Raw genomic sequence first — 14,914 nt, forward strand, 5'->3', positions numbered from 1 at the left:
TGTTCTGAAAAATCGGAGAAAGCGCAGTGTTAAGGGATCATAGCTCACGAAAGCTGCCTATTCACTTCGCCAACAACATACGAGAAAGCACTACAATATCAAAACCATTAGAAGCTGTAGATTGTGTAGCAGAATAGCTACCAAATTAAACGTCCAATAGTTTCCAATAGTTAGAAAATAAAAAAAAACCCAATGAAGATAGCACAAAAAGTGCTGAAACACGTCTGGGTGAACGAAAACAGGAAAAAGTGTCTTGCATAATGCGGAATTTCTCTTCCTACTAGTAATTACTGTCGTTACTTAGCATACTTATCAGTCTTCCGAACCATATAAAATTGTAGATCACACATTATGAGAAATAAAGTAGGGACTATGACGTGTGCCGGCCGGAGTGGCCGTGCGGTTCTAGGCGCTACAGTCTGGAACCGCGCGACCACTAAGTCGCCGGTTCGAATCCTGCCTCGGGCATGGATGTGTGTGATGTCCTTATGTCAGTTAGGTTTAAGTAGTGCTAAGTTCTAGGGGACTGATGACCTCAGAAGTTAAGTCCCATAGTGCTCAGAGCTATTTGAACCAACTATAACATGTGTTTTCTCAATGTTCAAAAAAAGAAATGGTTCAAATGGCTCTGAGCACTATGGGACTCAACTGCTGAGGTCGTTAGTCCCCTAGAACTTAGAACTAGTTAAACCTAACTAACCTAAGGACAGCACAAACATCCATGCCCGAGGCAGGATTCGAACCTGCGACCGTAGTGGTCTTGCGGTTCCAGACTGCAGCGCCTTTAACCGCACGGCCACTTCGGCCGGCTTTCTCAATGTTTAGACGAAGTTTTCTCCTGCTGAAAAACACTTGCTTGGTTATTGTAGGTTACTTCCTGTTGTGTTTTCATTTATGTAGTCAAGTAACTTGTAAAACGTCGATTTTGACATCGTAAGACAACTTAAGAAACATGGACGCTAAATGTGTACCTTAAGATCTGCGAGAACTTTTACACGGTAGTGAAGATGAACACATACTTACAAGCCTTATGGTGTCTAATTTTGCGCCCAGTTTTACAAGATTTTTTTCTAGTGGTTGTTCCTGTCCTATCTCTGAATACTCAACATTCTTCCTGGGACGCACTCCATAGACTTTTTTCGCATTTTCTAACCCCTCAGTTTTTCTTTGTCGATAGAAGTGCAAAGAGAGTTCTTCACAGGATGCCATTCTCATAAATATTTACAGATTAGAAGTGAGCAATTATTCAAAAGAAGCACCAGCGATTGAAGAGGTAATGAACACACTAGCAACCAGCCGCATCTCTAGTGATGAGCAGAGAACTATCAACAACCAAAATTCAGGTATCGTCTCTTTAGCTTGTTAAATTTGAGATAAGTTACCAACACACAAGGATAAGCAATCGGGATTTTGATACATTATCATCAATATTACCAGACTTCTATCAAGAGAAAGACCTAAAACGCAACGCCCATTGAAAATAAAACGTCACAAGCTATAAATTTAAAACAGATATTAAATATTGTCTTCTAATGGTGATTAACCTCATTCAAATGTTTTTGAAGATCTTTCATAGTCCTCACTTCTTCCACAGACTATGTTAGTGAGAGGCAGTAAATCCTCCACCATTACAGACATACGCGCCCTAGTGTTGTTACCAGCTTTGTAGAATATGGCGAAGCACAAGCACTGATACTACACCTCTGTGGTGTTAACGATATCATCCTCGGTTTGTATCCAACACAGTTACGGGACTAAATTTTTCATCATGCATTCACGCCGCCCCCACTCCCCTCCCTTTTCCTCCATTTCACAAGATACGTAATAGTCGATCTATGCACGGTACTGTACGATATAATCGCAACTGTACTGTAATAGTATCCATTTTTATTTGAAATTATACTATCGATTACATTTGTATCTCGGGTGCTCTTAACCTTTGCATTCTTCATGCCTCCAAATTTTATACTGTTTTGTAGAGAGCATTAAGCACCTTTGGCGATAACGTAGTTAATTATAAACGAAATGTAAGCAGCAACCATTGGACAATTTCTTCTACCTGCACCCGAGACCTTTACTGACATCACCAGATCCAGCCTCTACGCCTTCTACATGTATGGAGTGCCATCAATTAACTGCAAAATTCCTATTTTTATAGTAATGACATCGTAAGTACTATTACAAGTTAAGAGCATGGAGTTCCTACTGAAGTATTTCTGAGAACGTGATAACATCACTGAAGCCCAAATACAGTTTCGGACAGAGTATGACAAAAATCTGCCATCGTGACACATTATTCATTGCGCCTACGAGATATTCTAGAGAACAGAGATCACACAACATGTCAACGAACAACGTCCTGAAACAGCATGCTCATCCATTGACATCGCAACAGAAAAAAAGTTGCGGATAATATGTTTTCATTCCAAAAGACATGTAAATGACAAGAGGGTCGTGTGGCAGCAAATTAGAAATCAAAGGTCCATAGCATGTGTAATGGTCCACTGGAAAAACTACATTTCAATGCTAAAAGGAGATCTTCATCAAAGGTGATGTTTTAGAGCATCTTCCCTCGCACCCTGACCTGGAACCCACAGTCTGTCTCTGTGCACTGCTGAGAAGCAAATGTTGAAGCACGATTGTTTGGAGACGATACTGGATACTGAGCCGTTCTGCGGAGATTGATAACTCGCACCACTCTCATCCATTCCACACGTGTTACTCCCGAGACAGTTGGGCGCAAGGAAACCTGCTGTCGGCTAAGTGAAGGTGTTCCGGCAAGAAATCTTAACTTGGAAAAGGGGTGTTGTTATCGTTGTGGCTTGGCAGGACATTTCGCTCACTAATGCCACGCTGATCGGAAGAAATTGGTAAGCAGCTTGCGCCTATAAGACGGTAGTGCGCCAATCTTCGCACGTCTTACTCAAAGCTTATAGTGAAGTGAGGGCGGTAGTAATTAACAGTCCCTCCTTTGTGCGTTCCCCGTTAACCACGAAACAATCTGACCTTTTTATATTCGGGGAGCACTGTTTCTTTATGAAATTACGATTGGTATCTAAGAATCGGAAAGGAAAGGAATACGTAGAAAACTCTGAAAAGGAGAAGGGGCAGGATGATAGGACATCTGTTAAGACATCAGGGGATGACTTCCATGGTACTAGAGGGAGCTGTAAACGGCAGAAACTGTAGAGGAATACATGAAGCAAATAAATGAGGACGAGAGTGGCAAGTGCTACTCTGAGATGAAGTGGATGGCACAGGAGTGAAATTCGTGGCGGGCAGCATCAAACCAGTCAAATGACTGAGGGCTCAAAAGTAAGTGCGTAATTTTTGTAACTTGCAAACCACTACTAAGGTTTGAGTAGCAGTTAACGGTAGATGTCATCCTTATTTGGTTTATCGCCATTTATAGAACTCGCAATTTTTGTTAGCCTCTGAACTTTGTCGCAGCGAAAGGTTCGAGTACTAATCTGCTGCTGAGTTGTGATTTTTTCAGAATACTGGGTTAGTCTTGAATTACGCTGGTAGGCAGTTTCAGTTTCAGTTCTGTCAGCTGTAAAACTTTAGTTTCATGGGGATTCGGTATTACCAGGTATGTGTAGTGTAGACATGTGTAGTGTAGTTACGAATCCAGAGGGAATTGGGATTGCTCGTTGATCGGTGTGTGAGATGCAGAATTGCTCCGTGTGTTACGAGAATCACGATGAGTTAAATGATACGTTGGAGGTGACCACGAAGATAACGTACGTATTCGTCATTCGGATGAAACTCCGATACGGCTATCGTCTTAAGATTAAATCCTTCTAAGATAAAGATATTACGTCGACTTCTGGAGAATATGTTGCACGACGGAGTAATTTGACTGACAACTTCGTCATAAGCCTCCCCAATCTTTTTAGTAGCTAAGGAGAATGGGTCTGGCCAAACACTGTCAGTGGATTATCGTCCTTTAAATCATAAAATTATTTTAGAAGCAGTTCCTTTGCCGGATTTGCGTAGTTGTTTTACCTTTTCTGCCAGGGCACAGTATTTCCCGGTACTTGACTCGAATCATTTTATAAGACCCTCTTGCGTAAGAATACAACGCTGTGATGGCAGTTTTGAGTGATTACAATTTGTACACATTTAATACAGTGCTGTTTGGGTTATCAGAAGGAGCTGCTGTTTGTCCAGACTGCTATATTCTAGTTTGATGGGATATCAAGTTTAAGTTCTTGATGATGCGGTCGTCTACATCATGTCGTTCTCTGAATATCCTGAACACTTACGACAAATCTTCACGAGGTTACGGGAGGCCAGACTTACCATCAAGCTTTCTATGGTCGACTTGGCAGAAAATTTCTAACTTAGGTCACCCAGTTTCTACAGTTGGCCTTAAAAGTATTCACTCAGGTACCAATGCCATCCGTAGCTTCTGACCACCCAAGACCGAGAAGGGAATAGCCTGCTGTGTTTGTATGTGTCATTTTTTTAGGAAATCTGTCCCAAGAATGAAATGAAAATTTTCGTTAACACAATTACGCCCATATTTGCCTAAAGTGGTACAGAAAATAACGAGCAACTCATGATTTAACAAAGTGTGTGTAGACAATCTTCCTTCTACTTGAGTGTTGTAGTCTGCCAACTTCATCTTCCTTGTTCCATATAGACCAACAAAAAAAAAAAAAAAATATGCACCTCACTTACTTTACTTCTTATCCACCAAAACTCCAATAATCATCAGCATCACATAATCTCAATACTTCAATAATACCTCTTACGTCGATACATATAAATCTTATCATCAATATCATTTGTACGTTGAGTCATATTTCCACACACAGAACAGTTATACTTGTGCTGGCGCTGTGGCTCAGTGTAGCCACCTTTCATATGCCCCTCCTCCACGGGCCAGAATTTGATGGTGAAATGAAAATTTTCGTTAACACAATTAATTAATTAAGTCCCCAGCAACTATGAAACCTAATTAATTAATTGTGTTAACAAAAATTTTCATTTCATTCTTTGTTGTTGTTCTATGCAGTCAGATTGCGTAATAATACTAGTCAGGGCCAACCGTTTACGAGACACAGCGTAATCGGACATACAGCTACTAAAAATTTAAAAAGTATTTTCATTATAAATAATTAAGCCCCCAGCAACTATAAAACCTACGAAACCAAAGCACAAGTATAACTGTTCTGTATGTGGAGGTATGACTCAACGCACATCTGGCACGGTTCTTCTTCAACAAGACAAGAATTTTCAAATACCATTTATACTGACGTGATAGAAAAAAATTAGAAATACTATAATTGCGCAAGAAACCCAGAATTACACTCTAATACAAGAACACACGCCAGATGCTTTGTTGACTGAACCTGTAATGACGCATTATTCAGGACACTGAAATAATGAGAAAGAAAAGAAAAAAATTTTTTTTTTACCTTCGTTTATATTGATGAAAAGCACTCTAAACATTACAATCTCTCCACACCGACTCGTTACTATCACATCTCAACAAGAACTTTTCAGTATCACATCTCAGCAAGCACTGACTCCCACGAGTTCTCCCCAAGCACTCACTACTACGAGTTCTGCCCAAGCACTGTGGAGGCGGCTGAATAATACTCTTTGGCGCAATCTCTGGCGTAGTGGCTCAGTGTAGCCACCTTTCAGTGTGTTGCTGTGAACGTGATAGGGTTGTTCTCATCAGAATCGACAGCAAACCAACACTGACCACGATAGTTCAGGTATACATGCTTCGTCGCCAACTGAAGATGAAGATTCAAAAGTATATGAGGGTATTGAATGGGCAATTCATTATGTAAAGTGAGATGAAAATGTAATAATCGAGGCGAACTGGAATCCTGTGGTAGGCGAATGAATAGAATAAACGGTTACGGGGACTGTTGGCTTGGTTCTAGGGTTGGGAGAGGAGAAAGACTAATTGAGTTCTGTAATAAATTTCATCGAGTAATAGTGAATACTCTGTTCAAATGTCACAAGAGGAGGAGTTATATTTGGAAAAGCCTGGGAGATAAGGGAAGATTTAAGTAAGATTACATCTTGGTCAGGCAGAGATTCCAATATCACATACTAGACTGTAAGGCGTACCCAAGAGAAAGTATAGATACAATTCACAATTTAATAATGATGAAGGGTAGACTGTTGTTTAAAAGACTCGAGAGTAAGAATCAACCCGCGAAGAAGTGAGATACAGAAGTACCAAGGAATGAAGACATACGCATGAAATTACCTAAGATTATAGATACTGCGATAAGAATTAGCTCAGTAGGCAGCTCTGTTGAAGAGGAATGGACATCTCTAAAAAGGGCAATCACGGAAGTATGAAAGAAAAAGGTATAAATAAAGCAACTGCGTAGAAAACATGCGTAACAGAGAGATACTTAAGTTGATCGATGAAAGAAGGAAGTACAAAAATGTTCAGGAAATACAGAAATACAAGTCGTTCAAGAATAAAATAAATAGTAAGTGCAGGAAATCTAAGACGAAATGGCTGATTACCGGAAGGACTGACTCAGCATATAGGAAAGGCAAAGTAGGGTGATTGGAAGAGAATTTGGCCGTCCTGAAAGGAAATTTTACAAGGCACAAGCTCGTGGTGGGCAAATGTAGAATTTCCCGATGGTAACATGTTTCTGAGGGAATTTCCTTGGTGAATGATGTTAGCACCAAGAAGACCTAATGTTTCCCGCAAACATGTAATTTTAAACCCCAGTTAGATGTGGCTGGGGACCAAATAGGTAACGAATGGGAGTAAACTGTGTGAGTTTTCTTGTGGAATTTGGATGGCATTAAGCACCGGTATCAGGTGTACCTAGTTGGTGTGTTTGAAGCGAGTGGTTAACAGGAGGGGGGGGGGGGGACTGAGAGAGCTTCATGTAGTATGTGCGAAGTATGCAGCTCCTAAACATGTTGGAGGGCGTAAAACAGCCGAACCAACGGAAGCATATCATGTGACAAAGAAAAGGAAGGGAAGAAGACCCTTTAAAGAACGTATGCCACTGAAAGTGTTCCACACACTGGTAGTGATGGCCTTGTGGGACTTTCACTCCAATGGTCCGAGATTCGTCACAACTGGTTGAGAACTGAGGCACATGGGCTGCCCTGTTCTCCCTAATGAACTTCACCCATCTACCCAGAGCAAGCCGCTAGTTCCTTCAAGTCACGATGCTATCTGTACGTTCTTTAATCAGATTTTGATAGGATGAAATGACAAAACAGCTCCTGTCCGTATGTTATGTGACGTATTCAAGGCATTTGACTGCAAAACCACAAAAGTTTACAGCAAAAACAAGCATTTTATGAAATTAATGGGTAGCTAACACATAGCTCACTTCGTATTTAGAATACAGAAAACTGTAATTAATAGTTCATAACCTGTAGAAAGAAGGTATTTTTCTGATTGTGGAGGGGGTTAAATCATTAGAGAACATCTACAAGGCTCAATAACACAGGTCTGCGACATAAAAATTGTTTCTAATTTATTAAGTGATTTCTATAGTGTTTTCAACGCTGATTTCGGGAAAAATAGTGAAAAAATTCCATCACGTACAGTTATTTCACAAACTGCTTGTCTAGTTTTACCTTTTTTTGATATTTCAGCACTCTAGTGAGTTTGAATTTGTGTTTTTAGGATCGCCAAAAATTGTTATTTACCCGTTATTATACTAGGTATAAGTATTTTCATGTCAGTGCCTGACCGTCGCGCTGCCCCTTCGCCCGCCATCACCAAGCACTGAGCTTATGCTATTGTCCTTCAGTTCACAGTACCTCTTCACTCTGTGCTGTCCACGTGTTGTTGTTACTAGTACTTTAAAGTAGTGACTGTTTTCTTGTGTTGTGAAGTTGTTTTATGGACAATGGCTACCAGAGGATGTATAAACTCGCCATATTGCTTCTCCTACATTTGTGGAAAACTATACATTTCCGATTTTGTTGAAAAAGTGTATTTCGCCTATTTCGGTATAAAGTTAGGCGATCAAGAGAAGCCTTAGGCCCCACACAACGTAGGTTCAGTGTGTGTTGAAAAACTGAGGCAATGGTTTCAACGTAAAAAGCAGTCCTTACGTTTTGGAAAACCAATGGTTTGGAGGAGCCCAAAAATCATAGTGATGACTACTATTTTTGTTCTTGCAACGTACGAGGTTTTAATTTGAAAAACAAAAAGGACATTCCTTACCCTAACATTCAATCAGCCATTCGCCCTGTTCCTCATGAACCTGAAGTACCAATATCCTCTCCTCCAGATTCTTTGGATGATATAGATGATCATGAGCCATTGTCTCAGCAGCGAAGAAGAGAGAGAGTGCTATGATCCTGGCACAACCGATCCCATTTCATTCTTACAATCTGAACTGAACGATTTAGTTAGACAACAAGGCCATTCTAAAGAATCGTCAGAGGTTTTAGGATCTAGATTGAAAGATAATCATATGTCGGCTCCGGGTACATCCTTTTCTTGGCATCGATCGAGGAAAAAGGAGTTGGTATAGTTAAATAATATAACCTTATGTATCTATACACATCTGAGGTGAGCAGAACATGCTCGTAGTGAGTAACGTTATATTAAGACAAACAGAAAATAAATACGAGTATAAATATGATTGGCTGCAGCGTAACACGGACTAACTTAGTCACCATGGTCACAATTAATTTTTAACATGAGTTATTAAACGAAATATTGTTTTCTGTTATGGGAACCTATAAATAAACGCTGGCTCTGACGGGCCAGTTGGGACAGACCGACCGCCGTGTCGTTCTCTACCAATGGGTACAATGAGCGTAAGGAGAGCAATGAGGGAAGCGTTAAATGATTTCGAAAGTAAGACGTTGTCAACCTACCTGAGTAAAAACCCTAAGAGATTTTGGTCGGATTTAAAATAAGTGGGTCAAATTCATCTATTCATTCTCTCAGCGACCACACCGGCACCGAAACGGAAGATAACAGAGAGAAGGCCGAAATACTGAATTCGGTCTGCCGAAGTTGATTCACAGCGAAAGAATGTCCCTCCTTTCAATCGTCGTGCGAACGTCGAAATGGCAGATATTGAGACAACCGATGGCTGAACTGAAGAGCAGCTACAATCGCTTAGTAGTGGAAAGGCTATCTATAAGATTCTGTAAAGATTATACGAAAGAACTTGCTCACTTTCTAACAGTAATTTATCGTAGATCTCTTGAGCAACGAAAGGTACCCAACGACTGGAAAAAAGCGCAAGTCATTCCCGTTTTTAACAATGGCCGTAAGATAGTCAACACAATTATAGACCTATGTCGTTGACATCAGTCTGTTTTAGAATTATGGAACATGTTTTATGGTCACGAATTATGACGTTTTTGGAAAATGAACAGCTCCTCTATAAAAATCAACCTTGATTTCGCAAACAGAGATCATGCGAAATTCAGCTCGCTCTGTTCCTCCATGAGATCCGCAGCGCAGTGGACAGCGGCGCTCAGGCTGATTCCGTGTTCCTTGACTTCAGGAGGGCATTTGACACCGTCCCGCATTGCCCTTTAATGAAAAAATATGAGCTGACAGAGTATCGGAGCAGATCTGCGATTGGATTCAAGACTTTCTTGCAGATAGAATTCAACACGTCGCTCTTAACGGAACTAAATCGACATATGTAAATGTAATATCCGGAGTTTCACAGGGAAGTGTAATACGACCGTTACTGTTCACAATATATATAAATTATCTAGTAGAAAGCGTCGGATGCTCTTTAAGGCTATTCGCAGATGATGCAGTTGTTCATACCAAAGTAGCAACGCCAGAAGATAGTAAGAATTTGTAGAACGTCCTGCAGAGAATTGATGAATGGTACAGACTCTGGCAGCTGACCATGAACGTAAATGAATGCAGCATATTGCGCATACATAGGAAAAGAAATCCACTACTGTACAGCTACACTACTGATGACAAACAGCTGGAGATAGCGTCTGCCGTAAAATAACCAGGCGTAACTATCCAGAGCGGCCTTAAGTGGAATGACCATATAAAATAGATAGTGGGAAAAGCAGACTCAAGATTCACATTCATCAGAAGAATCTTAAGGAAATGTAACTCAACCACGAAAGAAGTGGCTTATAAAGCGCCTGTTCGCCCGATTCTTGAGTATTGTTAATCTATCTGGGATCGCTATCAGGTAGGACTGATAGAGGAGATAGAAAAGATCCAACGAAGAGCCGCCCGTTTTGTCACGGGATCATTTAGCTGGGGAGAGAGCGTTACGGAGATTCTAAACAAACTCCACTGGAGACGTTACAAGAGAGACGTTGTGCATCACGGAGAGATTTACTATTGAAATTTCGGGGCAGCACTTTTCAGGAGGAGTCAGACAACATATTACTTCCCCCCCACCACATACCACATACATCTCGCGTATTGACCATGAGGAGAAAATTCGAGAAATTAGAGCCAATACAGAGATTAACGGACAGTCATTCTTCCCATGCACTATTCGCGAGTGGGACAGGGTTGGAGGGATCAGATAGTGGTACCGAAAGTACCCTCGCCACACACCATTATGTGGCTCGCGAAGTGTGATGTAGATGTAGATCGAATGTGGTATGTGGTCATCACACCGCTCTCCCGTTCGTCGTCGGGTTTCTTGACCTTGGAACAGCTGCTAATCTGTCGAATAGCTCCTCAGTCGGCCTCACGAGGCTGACTTTACCCCTTACCAATCCTACCTATGACGAAAAATCCATGGCAGTTCCGGAAAGCGAAACCCATTCTCCGCAAGGGCGTTAGCCGTGCTGACTACTCAGTTATGGGACGGATTTCCACATTATTTTAGTACGTTGTGTTAATAGCTTACGACACGATAAACCACAAGATCCTCCTGGGAAAAATTTTCAAAATGACGGGAAACTACCACCTTACTGAAGTTGTGAGATCACTGATCTCCAACAGAAGATACTCTGTGGAATTTCAAGAACAAAGAAGTCGCTGGAGGAACCAGAAGAACGGGCTCCCACAAGGTAGTGTTTTGTCCCCCCTACTTTTTAATCTGTATACAAATGACCAACCAGTTGGACCGACGACAAGAAGCTTTATCTATGCTGATGATGTAGCCATTGCATGCCAATCTAGATTAATCAAACAGATTGAGAGAAACCTAACAGATGCCTTAGAAGAACTAACCGAGTATTACAACGGGAACCAGCTTCGACCTAATCCAGCAAAGACGCAGACTTGTTTATTTCATCTAAACAACAAGGAAGCAAACAGGGAATTACAATTGGAATGGACCTCAGTTAAACTTCAACACTGGCCAAACCCAGTTTATCTTGGAGTAACGTTAGATCGAACATTGTCTTACAAGAAACACATAGAGAAAACTAGAGCGAAAGTCAACACACGAAACGGCATAATCCGTAAACTTACCAACTCACACTGGGGAGCAAACCCTGAAATTCTACGTGCATCATCCCTGGCATTGTGCTTTGCTCCAGCTGAATATGCATGCCCCGTCTGGAGAAGATCGACACATGCTCAGAAGCTAGACGCAGCACTGAATGCCTCATGTCGATTAATCACGGGATGCCTGAAGCCTACAAACCGTGATCTCCTTTATATGTGTCCTGGAATAGCCCCGCCACAGATCAGACGGCAAACGTTGGCGATGGCCGAACGAAGCAGGCAGTGTGAAGATAGAAGACATCCCCTGTACGCACATCAGCCAGCGGAGGCAAGACTTAAATCTAGGAAAGACTTCATAAAAGTTGAACGTCCACTAACCGAAAGTCAGTCTACAACTAGAGAATCAATGTGGAAACAGAAATTGGATAAAGGCAGTCTGAAAAGTTGGAACATTAAAGAAAAACTTCCTGCTGGATCACAATTGGAATGGAGAGTCTGGAAGAGCCTAAATAGACTTAGATGTCAAATGGGAAGATCACAGGATAACCTGATCAAGTGGGGATACGCCGAAGAAGAGCCCTGCCAATGTGGAGGAAAACAAACCATAACACACCCGCTGACCTGTCCATCTTTGCTGGCCCCATGCACTTTCCAAGACCTGTGGTTGGCCAACGACGCTGCAGTGAAGTGTGCCGAACACTGGAGAGAGATATGAGCCTTGCTTTAGACAATAATGACGACTTACAATATGTGAAGATCATGAATGTATGTATGAATGAATAACTATCATTTACTTGTATTTGTAATCTAGTATATGTAGCGTATTAATTAATTACAGATGTAGCTCAGACACGATTAAATAAAAATAAATAGCCTATAAACTTGAATCATTCGACTTCCTTGTCGCATATTATGCAAAGTGATCCAAGGAACTTGTAGCTGACTATGTAGCTTTTGCACAGTGCGCAGCCAACCTGTTCGATAAGGGATAGTTCCCTACCTGTTTACAAGTCTTGCCCCACTGGACTGCAATATGGAACGTCTACTGCCAGACAACGTGTCTCTACCGTTAACCAGGCAAAACGTCCAGGAAGAGTTTGGCTTTTTTAGTAGCCAGTCAACATTTAATGATTTTTCCTTCCTAGGGGCGTCGGTCATGTGGAACTTTTTGAAATTCCCGTCATCTGATTATAAATTACAGTAAAATACAGTAGCTTACACTCAAATGGTGGCAAATTTATTTCAGTCAATACTTGCTTTTTTATCAGTCATTCGTCACAAGTTCTATACTTACTTCCAATGATTGGTTTGTGAGTTTCGTACAGGAAAGCAAGTAAACAAGAGTCGTTTGCTTATTGAACGCAAGGGTAAGAGTCACGAGTCATTGCCTCAGTACTTGCTAACTCGACTGTTTGATGGCCCGATACCACATTTTCTCTGTAACTTCCCTGACATTCTTTCTTGAAGAAGTGAACGTACAATGTAGCAGGTTTTAATTCACGCAGTAAAACCAACACATCGACCATGTGCATAGATCAGTTGAATCTATTAAGTTTAAACTGACAGCAGATGGATTAATTATCTTAGAAATTCAAGCCTTAACTAGCAGTTCATCAAAGCGCAATACATTTAGTTCTGTGGAAGACGCCGCACTGTGGTTGTAGTCGTAGTGTCAGCTTTAAGATAAAAACGTGAATCATGTTCAATTGTCTCTTCTATTTGTTCCCCATCTTTTATTGTAACTCTTCATGCAATAGAAAAATAATCTATAAGTTGTATTTTTATCCAAGTCCCATTAGTCACGCTCTTTATTATCCGCGTCTTTCTATGAAACTGTGCTCCAAGTCATCTCTTTCTCAGTACATCGTTAACAATCTGCTTGCGTCGCTCCCATACCCTCTTATCGTAAAAGATTTTTATTTATATCTCTTTCAGTTTTAGTCACATTATTTAGTGAATACAAACATCTCAGACAGTCCTAGTAACGAAACAAACCTAATGTATAAGAGAAGTTTCCTTTTGAAAATTGCTATATTTAATGCATAGTGTTCAAATTATATCCTGTGTAATGAATTAAGCATTAACGCAAAACCACACGTCAACAAGCACAAAATTTGTTTCTGCCGAAATAGAACGCTATCACGAAATATCTGGCGCACCCTCTGACGCCAGTGGTAGCAAGCATATATCTGTATTTCAGGTAACACAATACATTTGCATATATAGCTCTTTCACATATTACTATAAATAAGTTATATGACAGGAAACAACCAAAGTTTTTTAAATTTTTCTCTGTTTTAGTTTCGTATCTAAAATTGGGCAAATTAGACCGAAACTGGCAATAACATTTAAATAAAAAAGTGATGAATACTGTTTTGCTCATTAAAGAATAGCCAGCTGAAATGACAATAGTTACGTTCATTGCATCCGCGTACATTTCGCAATATCAAGACCTGGTTAGATGAATAGCTCTGGAAGAAGTAAGAAATGATCGCAAGAGCAGGCATACATTTTGTAATAGACTTCTGAGTTAACTGAAGATATGAAATGTAGCGTGCCTGTGAATATAGCACGATGGTACATGGTGGCGCAGGGGAACGGGAAATTTTGAACGTTACAGTTGGCAGCACTGTAGCGCCGGCAGATGTTAGAAACTTTGCACAATTGATGTGAACACATTGCCATTTAGTAATTATGGAGAATTGGGCTGGTGCGGAACGCGCAGTAGCTGTGAGAGCGTTTTACAAAAATGGTGATAGTGCGACTGCCGTTCAGAGAACATTTCGACAGCATTACCAGTTTGAACGTCATGGACGTGTCCCATCTGCGCATGCGATTACAATGTGGGTGCGTAATTTCGATGAAACAGGATCTGCCTTGAGGAAGAAACCTCCAGGTGGCATTCCAACGGTACGTACCCCAGAGAACATTGCAGCTGCTAGAGCTGCAATCGAGAGAAGTCCTCGCCGCTCCGTTCGACAGCATGCATCTTCGCTAGGGATTAAGCGATGAAGCTTACAAAGAATACTGCACGAATTAGACTTCCATCCCTATAAGTTACAGACTGTGCAGCACTTACATGAACGAGACCCAGTGTCACGTATGGAGTTTAGTAGCCAGATATTGGCTAAAATCAACGAGGACGCGAATTTCTTTGGTAACTTGTGGATATCAGGCGAAGCCCATTTCCACCTGAACGGATTCGTGAACAAACAGAATTTTCGTTTTTGGGCACAGGACAATCCTTGTGAGTTTCACCAGCGACCACTACATAGCGCCCAGGTCACAATATGGTGTGCTGTATCATGTCATGGTGTTATCGGTCCTTATTTTTTTGAACGTGAGGATGGTAGAGCAGTGACAGTAACATCCGCTCGATATGTTGAAATGCTTCAAACATTCTTTACACGAGACTGTACGAGCTTAATCTTAACGTCGAAAACATGTGGTTTCAGCAGGACGGAGCCACGTCACACACTGCTCGACAATCGATGGCAGCAGTTCGTCAATTGTTTGGAAGACGCATTATTTGACGTAACGGTG

At 41.1% G+C, this 14,914-nt stretch overlaps 1 protein-coding gene across 1 annotated transcript in view; it reads right to left on the minus strand.

Annotated features, from left to right (window-relative positions):
* The window catches only part of LOC124804003 (cyclin-dependent kinase-like 4), a 248,627-nt gene that overhangs the window by 49,685 nt on the left and 184,028 nt on the right, over positions 1–14,914 (minus strand). The gene's annotated exons all lie outside the window — the stretch shown is intronic.

Source organism: Schistocerca piceifrons, chromosome 1, assembly GCF_021461385.2.
Source record: "Schistocerca piceifrons isolate TAMUIC-IGC-003096 chromosome 1, iqSchPice1.1, whole genome shotgun sequence".
NCBI lineage: Eukaryota > Metazoa > Arthropoda > Insecta > Orthoptera > Acrididae > Schistocerca > Schistocerca piceifrons.